This window comes from Pinus tabuliformis, chromosome X, assembly GCF_031772625.1.
Source record: "Pinus tabuliformis cultivar Carrire ecotype Pingquan chromosome X, CPIR1, whole genome shotgun sequence".
NCBI lineage: Eukaryota > Viridiplantae > Streptophyta > Pinopsida > Pinales > Pinaceae > Pinus > Pinus tabuliformis.
In genome coordinates this window covers 1,554,823,546-1,554,844,110 of record NC_142308.1, presented here as the reverse complement: position 1 = coordinate 1,554,844,110, position 20,565 = coordinate 1,554,823,546, and positions in this window count along the sequence as shown.

The following is a 20,565-nucleotide window of genomic DNA, read 5'->3' as shown; positions in this document are numbered from 1 at the left end:
GGACATTTATTTCAATATCCTATAAAGTATCACGAAGCCAAAGTGGTCTCTTCCTAGAGGGAGGATCACTTAGAGGTGGATCTAATAGATCAATAGGCTCTATGGGATCATCAACCATATCAAACTCAGGTACGGATGGACCATCTAGAATATCCCAGTCATCATTCTCTTCCATCGGAGGAGGAGGTGAAAAAATATCTCTTGCTTTTCTAAGAGCTGCATGTTCATCAAATGTTATGTTCCTACTAGTCTCGACCTTCCTCTAACCAAGAATATAAATTCTATATGCTTCAGAATTTTCACAAGAACCCACAAACGTACAATTTCTACCAGTAGATTCCAATTTGTTCCTTTTCACCTTTGTCACATGAATATGTACAAGGCATCCAAATACACGAAGATGGTTGATGTCAGGCTTGATACTTGTTAGTATTTCTTAATGAGTCTTGTTTTCTAATGCTTGAGGAGGCGCCATATTTTGAACATATACAACAGTAGATGTGGCTTCATCCCAGAGGAACTTTGGCACCTTTTGATCATGGAGAATATCATGGAAAGCTTCTAATATATACTTGTTCTTCCTTTTAGCCAAACCATTATGTTCAGGAGTATATGGAATGATTGTTTCCTTCTTGATTCCATCTTTCTTGCAAAATGCTATGAATTCATTTGACATGTATTCCCCTCCATTTTCGGACCTGAAGACTTTGATTCTCTTTTCTGATTGATATTTTATCAAGGCTTTGAATTCCTCGATTGTTTCAAAGGCTTCATCCTTGTCCTTAAGATAGTATATCCATGTATTTCTTGAGAAGTTGTCAATAAAGGTAATGTAGTAGAGATGACCACCAAAAACATGCACGGGCATTAGACCACATATATTAGAATGAATGAGATGGAGGATGTCATTTGTCTTGCTCTTAATATAGGGAAATGGTGCCCTTGTTTTCTTTCCACTTACACAACCTGGACAAACTCCATCATGATGAGCTTGAACATCGAGAATACCAGAGACCAATTTATTCAACTTTGGAAGTGCATCATAGTGTAGATAAGCCAATCTGTGGTGCTGTAACTTGCTCATATGATTGATATTATGAACTAATGTTAGAAGAGGTTTTCATGTGACTCTATAGAGTCCTTCAAATCATGATCATAATGTGAATGCATATCTCGTAGGTGAATTAGCAGTCCAAGTCAAAAATTCACCTTTGATGAAGGTAAACTTCATCCCTTTATCTTCCAATGTGGATATAGATACCAGATTCTTCATTAATCCTGGTACATACATAACATCATGCAACAAAATTGATTCCCCATAATTCAACTAAAATTTGATTGACCCAAAGCCTTTCATGGGATGAGTGGAGTTGTCTCCAAGAATGAGCTTTAGCTTAGTCTCCCTCTCTACCAGATTAGAGATGACTTCCTTGTAACCAATGAAATGATCAATGGACCCACTATGAACCATTAAACTATCTCACGAATTTGGTGGAGAAGAACTAGTAAGAGAATGAATAAGAATGTATTCAAATTTATTTACAGCATTACTTTCATACCTAGGAGCCTTTGACTTCTTTTGAGGATGACGATTTTATTCACTTTCACTTGAGGAGTCTATTCTTATTCTTTCATATCTTCAATCATAGTTCTTACTTTTGATATTCATTCTTCTTTTGTTATTATAATTTATTCTAGTGTTGTAGCATGGTTTTTTGTCCTTCTCGAGACAGTCACAAGCATAATGAGTTGTGTTGTGACAAATGAAGCATTCAACATGAGATAACAATTTTTCATTCCTTCCTTTTGAACTTTGAGAAGGAGGCTTCCTTGATTGACCTCCTTTTTCCTTCTTCCTTCTATCATGCGTGATATATGCAGTAGGCTCTACCTCTTCATGTTTTTGAATCCTTCCTCCTATTATCATCCTTGATTCTTCTTGAGTGAGCTTCCCAACAATTTCGTCAAATGTCAGAAGGAAATTGCTGTAGCTTATTGTGGTAATGAAGGTTTCCCAAATGTGATGAAGACATCTAAGAGTCACAACTACTAGCTTCCTATTAGGCACATTTTCTCCAACTCTCTCCAATTGACCTATAAGGTGGGAGATCCTTATAGTGCAGGATTGAACAGTTTCTCCTTTGTTCATCTTAGTTACCTTGAGTTGATCTTCCAAGGTGATGATCTCATTCAAGTTATTGATTTCATACACGCCGACTATATTTTCATACATATCTTTAGACTTTCTTAAATTCCCAACATATGAAAGTAAATGATCTTGTAAACCATCAACTATAATTTTCTTTGCTTTGGACTCATCCTTCTTGTACCTATTCTTGAGGGAAGTGGAATCATTTTCTGGAGGCTCGGGTATCCTTCGTTGAATGTATTCTAGCACATCTTTGTTGTTAGCTATCATCTCCAATCTGATTATCGATGCAACAAAGTTTGATGCATCACCCAACTGTTCATGCTCCCTAAAGTTAAAGGATGGCAACTTGACATTGACACAACAATATTCTACTTGAAAGAGAGGGATTCTATGCTTATCTTCTTTTGGGATTGAATTTCACCTTAGCTCCAATACCATGCTAAATTTTTTGATTGTTCTATGTTGTATGAGCTACTTTAGCCAAATGTATCTTTTCATTAACAATGCATCCAATTATTACTAGTATAGTCAATCATAAATGTAACTGAATAAAGAACAATATATTCAGTGAGAAAGAAGACAACAACACAACCATAAGAGACAACAGATTGGTCCAAGACTAGGGGAAAACCCCAAATGGAGGAAACCCTTTCAAATATTCTTCTTTAATAGATCATCATAAAAATATTTCACCAGAGAGCATAATGATCCCAACACATATGTTTACAGTGGATATTAAAAAATTGGATATACATATCTACAGATCTATATAATAGCATAGAGAAAACCTAGATCTATTATATCATTGAAGTCAACTGGAGCAAAGATGTCAAACCCTAGATTTGAACTCTGGATGCCCTCAACAAAATTGTCTACGTGCAACCGAAACTCATTGGTCACCCTCTCAGACAATGTAGGAGGGTGACTGTGACTACACAGTTTCTCTCAAGAAGTTTCTATGCATATGAGCGAGGTGAAACAAAACTCAAACCCTAGGTCACTCCCTTACAGTTGCTTTGTGAGTGTCTGAGATGGCCCGGACGCTCTCGACACTGCTCTGTGTGAGCGTCCGCAAACTTGAATCCTTAGATCCGCTTATGAACCCAAAATCACTCTCACGAGCCTATCTCCCAGCATCTAAAGAGCCTCAGTCACTCTCCTTGCCACTATTTGGCAGCTTCCATGGACCAAAATGCTTTCTTTTATGCTACCGTTTGAGATCCACAAAACCCTAACCTAGAGTGAACCTTTCACTTGTGATTTCAGACCCTGTGCGAACTCCTTTCATCAAACCTGTGCTAGCCAAGACAAAAAAGAATAATAGAAATATGAATTTATCAATGTTTTAAAATGAACTTGAGGTTGCTTCTATTTATAGGCTTTCTTGAGGGTTCACTTAGGGTTAAGATTGACCCAAGCAGTTCCCATGTGGTTAGGGCCAACCCATTCCATAGTGCATGTATGAATAAAACAATTCAAAACTTAACTTCTTCTTAACCAAATCAAGTGATCTTTAGGTTGATTTTTGTCCTCTCTAAGGAGAAATTTAATGATGCAAGAATCATCTTGGTCATCATATGTGTCAAATGTGGAATTTGACCCTAGTTGAAAAAAATAACAAAATGCTTTAAATGATAAGTATGAAGCTCCAAAACCTTGTATATTCAAGGGGATCCTAAGGGGGGAACGAAAAGACCAAAATCTAAAGGGAGAAAAGGTGGAATAAACCTATCCACAAGTGTTGTAAAGTAATGGATCAAACTCTAAAAATTAGTGGCTAAAATGTTGAAACCCTAGACTCCTCATCCAACCAATATCTTCCTAAAAATATGGAGGTATACACTAAACCCTAGGGGGATTTTTCCTTCCTGAAAGAGAAAAAATAAGAGAAGCTAGGCCTATGGGAGAATGAAATAGAGATAAGAAGACCTTCCCAGCCTACACACAACACTCTTGAAAAATCTGAAAATTTTTGAAATATTCTCAGAAAAATTCCAAAATGGAGGTATTGACCTGTAAGAGTGGAAAACAGAGGTATTGGGCCAAAAAGTGCTCTCTAGGACGCAGATCTAGAGTTGAAAAGTGTGTTTTCTCTTGAAAATCTCAGTCGACTATCTTGTAAATATTTTACCATCTCCTATTCGACTGGTACCTATGACCTGCAGAAAGAACCAGAAAACCACTAGAATCTAAAAATTTGACAAAAAAAGAAAGAAAATTATAAATAGAAATTGAGAGGCTAAAAATAGCTATAGAAAACCCTAAAATTTATTGAAACTTCAGTCACCCGAGAACTGAATTACTACACAAGTGGAGTCACCATTTGTTAGTATGAAATTTCTTGAAAGGTGTGCCAAAAAAATTCCACTTAATTCCCTGGTGATGCATGAACCTAAAATTAATTTTTTGTTTCTTACGCTTCAAATATGCAATACTAAAAATAGAAAAACTTGCAAAAAAACAACATATGCGATCCAAAACAGCAAACAAAAATATATATCCAATGTAATAACCCAAATGGAAAGACTTTTTAAAATGAATAACAAATGTTTATTGATAACTCCTGGTGAAGGAGATCTACAAAAGGGTTCCCAAATCCCCCTCCATGGGATGGTTCCTTTGATGTCATTGATGCTTCAGTAATCAATTCTCTCTCTCAATGTGTGAAAAACCCAAAACAATGCGTAGAACTCAAGTGGGAGCTAAAGTGCAAGAGGACAAGAATGGTGATGATGATAACGATAACGATGAAGAATGAATGGAAAAGCCTCCTATTTATAACAAAGTATTGAGTTATTCTCAAAAATGGAAAATAATAAAATAATATTGACGAAATCAATATCTAATAGTTAGGAATACTTTATTATATTTTTTGGACAGAGAAAAGATATTCAAAATGGTCAAATATCTTTATTGAGAAATAATTAACAAATAAAATGATTTATTAATTATTTCATGAGGATTAAAAATGGTGTGAAATTGAAAAAATTATTACATAGTGATTTAACAATCATTCCAATAATAGAATTAAGGAATAATAAATAAATAGTGATTTACTTAATTATTCGTAGGTGATTTAGTTAGATGTAACAAGGAATTATGATCAAATAATGATTTAATAATTATTCCTAGAGAAAAATAAATAAATAATGATTTATTCAATTATTCTGATGGGATTTTTAAATTTTAATCAGAAATAATTTAAGAAAAATAGTTTACTAAATTCTTTCTTGTGGTGAAAGTGCTTTTACTATGGTAAAATTAATCCTACATGATGTATTTTGATCTACCTAGTTAAAAATGGCTAGGTTATCATTTTTTGGTGATAACATAGATATAATAACATTACGACTTCTCACAATAATCATTTTGAAAATATCACCCTAGAAATAGCTACCCAAAAGGAACTAATCAGTAATCACCTAGCCAACTTGACACAGAATCAACATAAGAGAATGGAACAACATAATAGTACACACCAATAACACTGAATCAACCAACCAATATGTTAAACCTAATCCATTTAACATCCAAGTATTTATACATATTTAGATGGTCCCGAGTTGACCTTGATAGCATGGGAAATACCAATGAAAATAATTACAATGGGAATTACCATGACCAGATAAACTAATGTGGTTATGCTTGACTTGATTAAAATTGTATCCAAAGATACAATCAAATTAACCACTTCTACTTTGACTACCTTTCATGCCGTTCCTCTCTCCAACGATTATACAGATTCATTCTATTGATTAAATTTTTCATTAACATGAAAGTCATGTGGAATTGAGGAGGTGGAATTTGCATGTACATTGGATGGAAATTAAATTGGCCCTGTCAAACTTGATGCATTTAAATGTTAATTATGAGCTATAAGTTCAAGAGGAAAACCATAAATAATGGATGGCCCACCTAAACTATGATGATTGTGTTGTATTTGTTTGCTTTAAGAACTGCTCATGTGGTTTATCCTTCCACCATTCTTATCCCATCATTATCAAGGAAAAGGCTTCATAGTGTTTGCTGATTATTTCTTCCCTCACTCTGGAAGTTAAGCATAGGTTTCAAAATTATAGATGAGTAGGAAGAAAATTGAAGACATTGTTACAGGGAAAAGTGTCTATGCAGAACTGCTAATCCCACTAAGGCTGGTAGCTACCTTAGAAACAAACAAAGTAAAACTACTTTCATTTTCCTTTATGAAAGATAGATGAGAGAAGAATAAAGGAGACCAACCTCTGTCTTGCGCTTCGTTCCTTGCTCGATTCCTCTCTCTTCTGATAGTCCTTTGCTACTTGTTTTCTTGTATACCCAGCTTCACAGAGTACCTGTAGAATGAAAGCAGCATAACACTATACAAGAACATGGATCTATTATCATAAACAATCTAGGATCAGATGTAAATTAACCATACAAATGCATGAAACATAAATTACACAAGAGTATGGAGGAAAACTTGAATAGCTTTATTGATAATCAAGAAAGAGCCAAGAGAGTTACAACCAGTTGTTCTGACCCATCATCATCCTCTCAGCAAGTAAGCCCTTCTTCACCTCATGAAAAGCTTAGATCACCCAACACTATGATGTTGCCTCAAGAAACCAACAACAATTCCTTACAAGATGCAAAATTCCAGCCTCCGGATCTCTGGGATGAGGGATCCATATATAGATGTCTATAAGGGAGATGAGTCAGCTTGTGATTTGATTAGTGTCTTCCCTCTGATAGTTCTTGCTTCCACTTGGAGATTGATGATCTCTTACTCATCCTTGGTCAAATTCACAGAGGCAAGTGTCACAGGAGAAGTTTCTGGAAGATTCCATGCTTCTCCACCTCGCGGATTGACACTGTCATTTATCCCTTCTCACCCATCGCACCCCATAGAAGGGCTTTTTGAAATCAAACGCACCCACTGTGTGTATTTACATGAGATGCAACGCACTTTGCCTATGGAGCAGGTGAAATGATCCAGTTTTGACTAGTTCTGAGTAGTTTTTCATGGAGAACTTCTGGGAGAAGTTGTAATCAGTTGACCTTGTTCATTTAGGGGTTGGAACAACACATTTAGGGACTTACGAGCCCTTGGTTTATGGAAATTTATGCTTGGGGTTGTAGTGCCCAAAAATGTCTATAACAGTTGCCCCCTAAAGCATGAGGTCATTAATATTTTTTGATGTCGGGTGAAATGCTTTATCATGAGGATCCGAAGTTCTTTCAAGCTAGAAGGAGACCTGTAATAAGATACAATACAATACATTATCTTCATAATATTTTCATGATCTAGCTGAGGCGAGCCTTCCCATGCTTAGCTTTATAAATTCATTTTCATGTACATAGGACAGACAATCGTCTGAGTGTAGACTGATGATTCTGGTAGAGCCATCATCCCTTAGATTGGATGATTATTTGTGTAGCAATGATGTACATTTGATGTCTTTATTTTCCTGAATATATATCGCAACCCATATGGATGAAACTAGATCCGGGGTCTTCAATCTCGTTCGATCTTCCCTCAAAGTACAAGTCAATCCATGTGAGAGCTGTTCTGGAGTCGAACATGGAAAGACATCGCCTGATTACCAGCCAATGATGTAAGTTGTTAACAGGCGTGAGAGGAATCACCGATAATGATAATGATCCTCAAGGTATTGCAGTACAATTCATGTGGTGTGAATAAAGGACTTGGCATCGAACACCATGCAAAATCTTTCGGTCGAAGGTCATTGATGTAAACCTGTAGCCGAAAGTGAGAAACTTGCCATTGAGGCATGCAAGCTTCAAAGTACTGAAAGGGGTGTTCCTAGATCGACTTCTTGGATAATGAGCTGATGTCGACAAGAAGCAATCCATCATAGGAGGGCCTTAATGAATCCCACATCAATGACACGGAACGGAGCAAATGATTTTAATGGAGGTGAAAACGATCTGGTGATATAAGGTTCAGGGTGGCGGTCATGAAAGAATGGAGTGTAAATGTATTCCAGCGGGCGAGACACAGGTGAATTCTCTAAGTGACTTCTCTTGAACATATCGGTGACACTGACATGATGTGGATGGTGCGATGTGACCATGGTGATGTGATCGGTGAATGAAACAACCCAACCCGACTTGGATGCGGAGTGAAAGTGTCATGTTCAAGAGCGACTTGCTACCAACAAAGTTTTGTCAAGTTTTCTTCCCAATTTTTCCCCAGTCATTGCTAACCAGTACCTCTTTATTTTTTTCAAGCTTGAGGAGGATAACATATGCTTGTTCTATAATTTGCCCTTTGGGCAAACCCATCACTATGTTTTAACGAGCCTAGCGATAGTGAAACTCGTTCTTGTCTGCTACGGACAAGTTTGTCGCTATTAGGTTTTAATGAGTTTAACAACAAAGATAACTCAGTCCTTTTCAATTTTAAAGAGTCTGAAACGGGATGTAAAGGAAACTCCAAGAATCCTTTTTCGTCATCTAATCCCTTAAGTCCGAAAAAGTATAAAACAATACAGAAGGGATGAATTTTCGATACTTTTAACGAGCCGAACAAAACAAGCGCTCGATCTTTTTGTGTAATAATCCCTCAGGTTCAAAAAGATTAAAATCTAAAGGAGGGATATCACTTCTGGTCACTTTAATGAGCTAGAGAGGCCAATGGCTCGGCAATCTTTTCATATTTTATGAGTCAGTTGAAAAGAGCTTAAAGGAGACTCGTCTTTGAGGAAAAAGTGACAAATTTGGGTAGCAGCTGATTCCAGGTAAGGTTTGGAATTTCCCAATCACGGCAGTGTTACAAGGATGGCTAACAGGATCACTCTTCGCAACTGTTCCTCAAAAGGGGTAAACAATCAAATGGAGGTGAATGATTGGCCAATATAGAGTGGAGGTGATGATGAGAACACAACCAAGGCTTTAAAGGCTTAAGTACTACATTCACGATGGTTATTTACCGGAAATTGGTTCATTTTTTATTGAGCTTAAACGCTGGGGGAAACATTTGCTCATTGCTTATGTTTATTTTTTAACGATCATGAAGTCCAAGTTAAAACTGCTCGATTAATCCAGTCGCATAATAAGGATGTCTCACATATAAAAACGACAATTTTTCAAAACTTTGCCCCACATCCTTTCTTTATGCAATTTAGGAAACGACCAATCCTACGAGTTTAAAGGGTTAGAGGACCTACAAATTAAAAAAAATAAATGGTCGATCTTCGCTTGCATGCGAAAAGGTTTGTATGCCCCCAGGTATAAAATAGAGTTTCAAGTTCACCTCTCAATCTACCGACAAAACATTTGTTTCATCGGGAAAGGTTTACCTCTTTCAGGTTACCAAAGATTGTTTTATCTGCACCGCAAACAAAACACTTCTTCGGCGATGCCTACCGAAATAGAAAAAGGAAAGTGGCGCAGATGCCTCCACCCACATATCTTTGACAAGGGAATCTTATTCTAATCTAACCCCCTCTTCCAATCATAGACGGAAGCGTCAGACTAGTCATATATATCTCGCGGAAACCTATCCTATACCTGAAGTTTTCCTGTCGAAGCAGACCAGGGTGCATGTCCCCTGGGTTTTAGTCATGTCCTCCGAATCACTCGTGCTCATCAGGTGGATGGACTGGGGATTGATGAGACATTACTTGTGTGAAAAGACCATTCAGGGATGGTATATGACTATTTGCCATGTGTGAACCGGAAAATGAAAGCTGGTCTACAAGCTTGACCACTCTTCCTTCGTGCAGAAAACACATTACTCTAAAGAGTGATGAGACAATGGCTCCCATGCAATAAATATAGTCTCGTCCAAGGAATAGATTATAATCCAGGGGTGCTTGGACTACCATTACATTCATTTGAACAGTTTTCCCTCTCAATGTTATGGGCACATTGGGAAGGATCCCTAACAGTCGACTGGTTCCTTTGTCGAAGCCTGTTAGATTTCTCATCTTAGGCAAAAGCGATGGCAAACCAAGCGCTTTCCAAGCAGTTGAGGAAAGGATACTCACAGAAGCCCCTTCATCTATGATGGTACTGGCCATAACCATTCTATATACTTGAGCAATGATTCGGAATGGTACACTAGCCGGTAAACGGGGTCTGCCTAGTTGATTCCAGGCGAAGGAACCAACTAGGTTGCTTGGAGGTGGGACCGAATAGACGGCCGGGTATGACTCTGACGAACTTCCTTTGTGTGGTAAAGGAATGGGTAAATTGCCCCCATGTTCATCGGAGTCCGTGTTTATGAAAATAATTTGGACAGTGTCATCCTTGTTCTCTTTGGTGATTGTATCATCTGAAGATGGAACCTCTGAAGGCAAGACCGGGTCAACTGCCACCTCGACCTTTTGACTTTCGTATGGTATGGGTTCAGATGGTTTATCTTCAATGATAGACACTTCGGCTGACCACCTGGGTGGGTTAGCCAGATTTTCAACTAGTGACGGACTCGGCAAGAGTTTCTTATATCCAGGAGGAAGTCGTAACGGTGAAACCGGACGATCGTCCAAAACTCTTTTAGCCTTGTCTAATTCTTACAAATGTCTATTTAACATTCGAGACGCCATTGCATCTGCTAATGTATTTAAAGACCTTGGAATATGCTGATATTCAATGTAATCAAATTCACGTTCCAAGAGACGCACCCTCAAAAACAATCTTAATAACACTGGATTTCTAATGGCATAGACTCTATTAAGCTGTAATACAACGAGTTCAGAATCTAACCTCACTATCAAACTTCGAATCCCAAACGAAATAGATTCAGATAACAGTTCAATCACTGCACTGTATTCTGCAATGTTGTTTGTTGTTTGACCGAGGCTCACCCCATGCATAGAAACTAACTCGTCAGAGGGCGAATAGATAACCCAAGCTGCGGAAGAGATATTCCGTGTACTACGACAAGCACCATCAGCAAATCCAATGTACGTTTGGAGAGGCGTCGACATCTGCAATATCAAGAGTAAAACCAAGATAAGCTAGAATAACGACGAAAAACACACTCTCTAAGCTAAGCACACTGTCTAAACTAAGCAAACATACCAGCTAGAAAGAAAAATTAACCTAACTAAACTAACTGAATCTCCATACCCACCATTTAAGCATAATACCTCTTTAGGTAAAGTCCATTTCTGGGCTTACCCAAAGAGTCCCCATCAAAATCTACCAGCTCATAGGCCCCTTTTGCTAGCTTTCGCTTGACAATGTAGGGCCCATGCCACATAGGGACGAATTTTCCAGCACATAATTTATCGTTAGCTTGATCATATAATAGCACTAGGTCTCCTTCCGAAAAATTACGAGGGGTCACGTTGCGATCATACTGAGCTTTCATCCTTTTTGCGTGAGTCTCGATTGCCAAAGCAGCGTCACGTCGAGTCTCATTTAATTTAGCTAAGTATAACAGACGCTTCTCCTCTTCGGAAGTAGCTGGGAGTAATTTGATAGCCATTTGCAGTGATGGGATTTCGCATTCAATGGGTAGCACTGCTTCCAAACCATAAACTAGTTGGAAAGGAGTGAACCCTGTTGATGTTTTCACTAAGGTTCGGTATGCCCAAAGCGCTGAAAATAACATGTTGTGCCAATTCGACCGATGAATACCAATGATCCGTCGGATCATGATAACTAGAACTTTGTTGATGGACTCAACCAAACCGTTTGCTTGGGGATAATAAGGAGTAGAACTATCATGACATAAACCAAGCTGGCTTGTAAGTTCTGTCATCATAATGTTTCGAAAATGGTGCCCATGGTCAGTGATTATTGCTTGTGGGACACCAAACCTAGCAATAATGTGATTGAATACGAAAATCACTGCTGTCTTGCCGCTTGCCTCGAATGTAGGCATCGCCTCGGCCCACTTAGTAAAATAATCAACCGCAAGGATGATATACGCATGCCCCCCGGCCGAGTGAGGGTTACAAGTAATAAAGTTGATACCCCATTTGGCAAAAGGACCAACGGAAATTATAGGGTGGAGAGGAGCAGGTGGCGCGCGCATCTTACGATCAAACACTTGGCAGTTGTGGCATTTTCGGACCGCAATAATACAGTCTTTAAACAAGGACGGCCAAAAATAGCGAGCGCGCAATATCTTTTGGGCTGTGGCATACCCAGACATATGACCGCCACACGCTCCAGAGTGACAGTCATTCAAAACCCTTTCAGCTTCCTCATGGGTTAAGCAACGTCGAAAAATCAAGTCCGCCCCACGACGATAAAGAGTTTCTCCAATGATTTTGTATTGTTGGGACTGGAATCGAATTTTCCGACGCTCTGACTTTGAGATTTCAGGCCGAAAGGATTGGGTCTGGAGATAGACAATTATATCCCCATACCACGGATCTAAAGTGCTGATAAGAAACAAAGATTCGTCCGCAATGGGCTCCTCTGCCACTGTTTCTGTATCAGCATGCGGGAAATCACACATTAACTCGGCAAAAACTAAGGATTTCTTAGACTTGGACTTCTCGAACTCCAAATCGAACTCCTGCAGGATAACAATCCATTTGGAGTACTTGCCCCCTAGCAATTGTTTAGTCAGAATATAGATCATAGGGTTGCAATCCGAAATCACTGTAGTTTTACGGAGAAGAATGTAGTGACGAAAACGTTGGACAGCCTAAACAGCTGCCAGGGCCAATTTCTCCACATGCGAATATTTTAGCTCAGTGGGATTTAACGTCCTACTAAGATAATATATCACATGTTCTGTTCCGAATTCATCTTCCTGAACTAAGACCATTCCAATGGTGGAGTGGGAGGCGGCGAGATACAAAAAGTAGTCCTGGTTGTAGTTGGGAGGATGCAGCAACGGTGCATGGGTCAACGCGTGCTTAAGCACATCAAAAGATTTTTGAGCTATCTCATCCCAAGAGAATTGAGAATTTTGTTTCAACAACCGGGTGAAACCCTTTGTAACCTCGGCGTAGTTAGGAATGAATCGACGTAAAAAGTTTGCTTTCCCCTGCAAACTTTGGAGTTGGCGCAAACTCGACGGAGGAGGCAATTTGATGATAGCTTCGACCTTCGAGGGATCGACGCGGATACCGGCTTTTGAAACGACAAATCCTAGCAATCGTACCACTTCTATGTAGAAGACACATTTGTGTGGGTTCAACCGAATTCGATAATGCCGACACCTCATAAAAATAGCGCGTAAGTGGACGAGGTGATCAGCTCGACATAAAGAATGAGCAGGCAAATCATCGAGATACGGTCGCACAATGTGTTTGATGTCGTGAAACGCGTAAGACATTGCCCGTTGGAAAGTGGCTCCGGCATTCTTAAGTCCAAAAGGTAATTTGCAGTAAGCAAATGTCCCCTAGGGACAAATGAAAGCCGTTTTTGGTTGATCGGCAGGTAGAATATTGATTTGGTTGTAACCGGAAAAACAGTCCATAAAAGAAAATATTTCACTGCCGGCACAATCATCAATTATTTGATCGATATAGGGCGTGGGATAGTTGTCTTTTGGACAAGCACGATTTATATCCCTATAGTCGATGCATATTCTTATTGTTCCTTGTTTCTTGTTAACCGGAACAATATTCGATACCCAATCCGTTAACGAGATCGGATAAATGAAACCTGCTTTCAATAGCTTCTCGACTTCTGCTTTAATCGCAGCCGCTTTCCTAGGGTGTATCTGACGCAGATGTTGCCGAACGGGTTTAGCGTCCAGGTAGGTCTTGATTTCATGAACAACAATGGAGGGATCAATTCCTGGCATTTCCTCATAGGACCAGGCAAACACGTCGCGGAATTCTTGAAATAGGACCTTGTATGTTTGAATTTCGTCATCTGTACACGAGGCACCTATATGAATGTTTTCAATAACTCCGATTTTGACTGAAATGTCAATGGCAATAGTTTGGGAAATGTTTCCCAAATTCAACTCTGAATCAGGATGTTTCATGGGATTCTGAGCGTCCTTGACATATTCAGCTGTAAAAATTGATGAAAAATCATTTTCAAAGTCATCACCCTCAGGTAAAAATGAAGATCTATGATGAAGATCTTCCCATTGTAGATCGTCTACACTTAGGATTTCGCGAAGTTGTTCGTCAGATGACACGACTTTAGGAAACGTTATCCGTTCTGAGGTTGATGTGAAAAGTGATTCCTCACGGACCGCATTCATTTGGTCGATTTGGGTTGAACGCGAGTCGGTAAAAGACTGCACGGCTTCATAAGCAATTTCATATGGACTCAAAGGCATGGCATCACCGAATGAGTCTATCTCAGATTCAGATGGGACAATCCAAGGATCATCGTAAATAATAGTGTCTGAAGTAATCATATGAATGGACGCAAATGAAGGGTCTGCATTGATCGAAGGGAAAGGAAAAGTTCGCAGTAAACCGGAATCTTTAACTAATCCTACACCAACATCCTTGTAAGGGATAGTCGTTTTACCGACATGCTGGATACTCTCTGAAGAGGCTGGGTCAGATGAAAAATAAACCAGCTGGTCTATCGTTACGATCTTACCATTGTGTGGAAACTTTATAACTCTGAAGACCAATGACACGACCGCTGTCATAGCGTAAGACCAACTGCGACCCAAAAGAAGGTTGTAGTCTAGAGGGGCATCAACCACCTCCACATCCACACTAATGGTTTTTCCTTCAACCCCTATAGGCAAATCCTGTAGAATGCCAAACGGATGGAACCCACGGCCATCAAAGGCCTTAAGAATCATCGGGGATTGGTTCAGTGAAGGAGAACCAAGCAATCTCCAACACTGAATTGACATAATACATGTAGAAGCTCCTTCATCAATTACAGTCCAATGAATTGGCCTGTTTTTGACTATCACTGGAATCTGGAAAGCCATCTGATGAGGGAGACACGGTGTACTATTTTCTAGATCAAAGATTATCAGGTTCGGGTCCTGAATATCAACAGCTCCTATAGCCGACAAGAGTAATTTTCGTTGTGCTGGGCATGATTGCAACACTTCCAAAGCCGACATTGCTGAGGGTGAAACAGCTAAATCCTCAACAATGTTATAATTCTGAGCTGCTCTCGCATGTGGATTGAAAGCAGACTTTTGAAGTATACCCTTGGCGGGTGGTTTGATTACCAAGTCCGGGTTAGGTTTCTTGATCTGTAGTGGATCGGAACCGGGAGCTGAGGTTGATGGATTAGAATGAGAAGATTCTGCTTCTTTGCCATCAACAGGATTCTTACTACCATAATCTTGCGATCGAGTCGCAATCTGTACATGAGACATCATCAATATGGGTTCTTCACTGGCACTCGAGGAAGAACCTATCATTTTACTCTCCTGCTTCGGAAATGGATCTTTCAAAACAGCAGGAGTTGGGGAACCTTTAACGATTTTCACAACCTCTGCCCGATGAGGGCAATCTCTTGTGAAATGATCTTCTTCACAAATTAAACAAGGATAGCGAGGCTTGCGCTTTTCGTCGTTAGATTCCGACTTCTCTTTTTTCTCCTTTGGAGCCTTGTCTGCTTTATCCTTCTTCTTACCTTTCTTCTTACCACCATTTTTTGATTTAGCCGTAGATGTCTCTATAACATGAATGTCGGCAGTAATTTCAGGAGAAGACTCTCCTGTCGGGGAGTCTGGTAAGTTTATTATTGGAGAAGAATTCTTTGAGGATTTCTTCTTACTTTTAGTATTCACTGTACCAATCATGCCATCAGCAGCATGAGACCCCGAAGGAGCAGCAGCAATTTGATTCGACTTAGGAAGATCTGGGATCTTCTCGTGCAACGTACCCGACTGAGTGTAAACTAAGTCAAGGTACTGGGCTTGAGCAATGACTTGCTCCTCAGTAACTACTCCGGCCTTAGCTACATCTTCAGTAATCTTCGGTAATAATGATTTTACAAACCATTCAGCTAAGATTTGGTCCGGGATAAAAAAATTTCACTGAACGTCTTCGACGTCTCCATTCATGGATATGATCGGAAATATAAGTGGAGGTCGACTGTTTTAATGAAGTTAATAGCTCCGTGTCGTTATCGTATCTGACCGACAACTGAAAATGAGTTAGGAACGAGGTAGCTAACTGGCTAAAATTGTAAAAAGAGGCCTGTGGTAACTCAATGTACCACTTGGCCGCGAGACCAATGAGCGTACGCTGGAAAAGACGTAAGCGGATCGAATCATCCGAGATAGAATTTGAAGCACACCAGAGGTGGTAAGTCATCACGTGATTGGACGGATCCTCTCCAGACTTACCTTCGAATTTGGGTATATCACTGGGCAACTTATTTGGCATTGGCGGCCAGAACGAAAGATATTGTATTGGATCGTTAGTTAGGCGTGTCAAGTCAGGTAAATCCAAAGTTGCGATAAACGGTAACTGCCGGTTAGGATCTCTAAAACTCTGGGTCACAAGACCAGTCCCAGGAGGAGGATATCCAGGATAACTTGGAACAGGAATCACATTCGGGATATTATATCCTCCTGGAAAACCAGGATTAACCGGACCGTACTGGGGTTGTTGAGGTTGTTGATAAGTGTACCCAGGATACGGTTGATACTGGTAAACTGGTTGTTGGACAGCAGGACCGAATTGGTACTGTCCCTGGTACTGTTGGTAAGTGAATTGAGGTTGACTTGTTACAACAGTACTTAAACCAGGCTGCCCTACAGGCATCTGGACTGTGGTTTGAATCGTAGATCCGGACAACGGTAAAGATGTCTGAGGAGTGGTTGCAGAGACAGTAGAAACCGGAGCTGTCGATACTCCAGAAGTAAGTGCGGTAGATGTTGCGGTAGTTGTAGCAGCCGTTTGAGATGGAGTACTAGGTGCAATTGGCGGCTGAGTAACTACCGAAGTCACAGAAGTTTGAACATTTGACTGGACAGGTTGTGGTTGCTGGGGTGAACCAGAAACTACGGGTTGTCCAGTTTGAGGTAACAACTGTATACTTGGCTGCAACACCTGTTGACCTTGTGATGGATCCCACACTATCACTCCGGGGTATTGACCCGTAACAGGTTGAGGATACTGAGATCCATAACCGGATTGAGGATAGGATTGCTAACTGAAAGGCACAGTTCCCATACCTTGAACATATGACTGACCTTGAGGTGGTTGATAACCTTGACTCGAGTATTGACCTTGAGGTTGATAACCTTGGGGTAAATACTGATACTGGGGTTGACCTTGACCTTGAGGTTGATACCCTTGAGGTTGATACCCTTGGGTTGATACCTTTGAGGTAAATATTGATACTGAGGTTGACCCTGGGGTACATATTGAGGCTGGGGTTGACCTTGAGGCATGTATTGTACTATGGGTACATACTGGCCTTGAGGTTGCCCCCCAGACACGATTTGCGTACCTTGAGGTTGCCCCCCAGGCGTTAACTGAGACTGCCCCCCAGGCAGTAATTGGCCACCTTGAGGTTGAGAAATGGGAACTGAACCTGACATCATGTAAATGTCCCCTACACCCAACGGTTTATTACCATTGTTTCCAGCTAATAACCCATGATCAATGGGTTGAGGAGATGCCCCCGCAAAGGTACCAGAAAGTGACTGATACCCGGTGGGAACAGAAGGACCGCCGTGTAAGAAGGATTCAGGAGATTGAGTGAACACAGACGACTGACCAGACATATTTACAGGAGTATAAATACCTCCAGGTGGAAAAGGAGTATGAGGTGGAGAAAAACCTATCCTTGAGTTGTCTAAATAATTGGTTAACGAAAGGTACCAAGTAGTACTTCTAGGAGGACTGTAAAAGATAGATTCACGCTCCCTTAGATCAATAGTAGGTTGATCTTCAAGGATAGATACGCCTAATTCTTCCTCTGGAGCAAGTTCTTCAATAGCTATCAAACCAGTAGGAAGATTTTCGGTGATGACTCTTTCTACCCTAGGTGAATCTGGTACACTAGAAGTTGGAGTAACAGGTTCAGATACTTCAGGTTCTTCGCCTATATCACTAGTAGATGAAAAACTACCAGCAAGCTCGGAAACTGCAACTGCTTCAGGATTATAACCTGTTTCTAGACTTTGGTAATCTTGATGGACTACCAACGAAGACTCTCCTTCTTCAGGTGAACCTACTCTACTGCCACTAGGAGGAGTTACAAGGACTTTCAAACCTTCGTAATGACTCAGGACGTCTTGAGGAGGTTCACCCCGAAGTCTACGGGATTTCCTCAACAATTCGGCCACAGAAACAACCTCAGGAGACTTGCCCCGAAGTCGACGGGACTGTCTCGGTAATTCCGCCACAGTTAAAAACTTTTAACTACTGCACACGCAAACAAAGTAAAATCTCAAAGAAAACCACCTAAAGTCTCTAAAGAACCAAACAAATTTGAATCACACGCCTAAAGAATCTAGGGCGTCAAACCAAGCACAAACAGTAGCCTTCCAGACCGAAAACGCTAGTTGGAGATGAAACCCAACATCGCCGGATTCAGTACAGAAGTGGCGGGTGGAACAGTTACCCTAACAACCTGCTTAATGAATAGACCGGCACAAGTTCCTCCACTTTAACCGTCTCGAGTGAAGTGAACCCCCCAGAAAATCCAAGTGAGTCTAGCCGACGTCTACTCCAGGTACAGTGGGATCTTCCCTCCACCGTCACCTCGGTAGAATCCTAAAGATAATGGTCACTAAGGTTACCAACAGCAACAAATGCACCTGGGGGAACAGTCTACACTCCGACAGCACGAAAGGGCAGAGTATCAAGCTCAATCCCCTTGCTGGCTCCTTGACAATAATCCAAGTTTTACCGACAAGTGACCCCTGGCTCCTCGACAATGGTTAATCCGAGCTTTACCGTTTGTAATACGTGCGTGTCTGGCGTCGTTCCCAACAAGAGAGGATTGATCCCCTCACTGGTTCGGACACGAGCTCGTGCTTCTCCTTTAAGAGGAGCTTTCCCAAAGTACAAATGAAACAATTGGATTTATTCTATCACAAGATAAGCTACTTGTTTGGTTTTTTTGTCTTGGAGAGTTAATTACTCTCCTACTCCAAGACACTAGTCTGATCTAAATTGGTGTTTCAGAGCCCTAGTAAATAAAAGTTACTAAGTTGATTTTACTTTAAGCGTTAATTTTATGGTTTTTCTTAAAGAGAAAAGGTAGTGGAGATGAAACTGGTGGTGTGTAGACTCGACTCGCAACCACTACAAAGATGCACCTATGATGATTTACACTACTTTCCTTTTTCAATGACTCTCCTAACTAAGAGAGTTGGAAAATGCAAATTTTATAGAAAACAACTTTCTTAGTAAAGACAATCAAAGAAACAATCTCTTTATCTTTTCAAAACACACAACTCATGACCACTAATTACTTTACGAAATTTCCTTTTTCTCCTAAAAGACTACAAATGCTACCAAAGCAAACTTTTTCCAAAAGAATTTTTGTGTTTTTTCTATATTAATAAAGCATATAAAACTATTTTATCAAATCAAATTTAACAAATCTAAGACAATCAAATCAAATTCACTCAGAAGCAAATTAAAAGGAAATTTACCTAAAAGCAAAAAATAATGAGGACAAAAGCCTACAAGGATAATTCCCAGATGTTTTACTCAGTCAAAATGCAACTAAGGATCAGTCTATGCAGAATCATAAACTAATCAAAAAACAAAATCGAAATCTTTTTGTTCTTTTTTCTCAAGCATGAAATTCAAGGTTTTAACAAACAAACTTTTCGAGATTCGCAAAGAGAAGACACAAAGGTAGGTCTCTCACAAGAGTGACTTCTAAGACAGGCCCGACTCCTAAGAGGACTGATCAAAACCAAGAAGATCCAAAGTTTGACAACCTCTAACGCCAAAGTCACTACAGGACCAGTTAAAAATCAAACCCTAAGGCAAAATCCCTATGAATTCCACCAAAACCCTCGACACTAATGGGACAAGTTCAAGTGAAGATCTCTGACAGTAAACTAATGGATCTGGGCAGTAAAAACAAAATCTAAAGAGCAAAAAGAGGAAAAATGAAATTTTCTCAAATTTGACAGGGGAACGCAGGTGATCTGTTGACACAGGCACGGGTACGCCCTGTGCACAAAGACGCACTGCGTACAAGTACGCACTGTGCCTAACTCAGAGACTACGTACTGCTGGCAAAGCTAAGAAAAATAAAAATCTAATTTGACTCTAAGCTAACCCACCCAAATACACAGTTAGACAGCCAAAAATCAGAAAACAAGCGATTTTTCTCAGACCAAAATATCAAATTAAAAAGAACTCAAACACATTCATGGAGTCCCCAGTGGAGTCACCATTTTGTCACACAGAAAGAGTCGTTAGTGCGGACACAACCGACCTCCCTAGAAGCCTAAGACTTTCTAATGACAAACAAGACAAATAAGAGCAATCCTTCACTAAATATGCATTTACAATATGAGAAATCAAGTGTTTAGATCCTACCTGTAATCCAACGCTGTTGTAGTAGTCCAGCTTCGT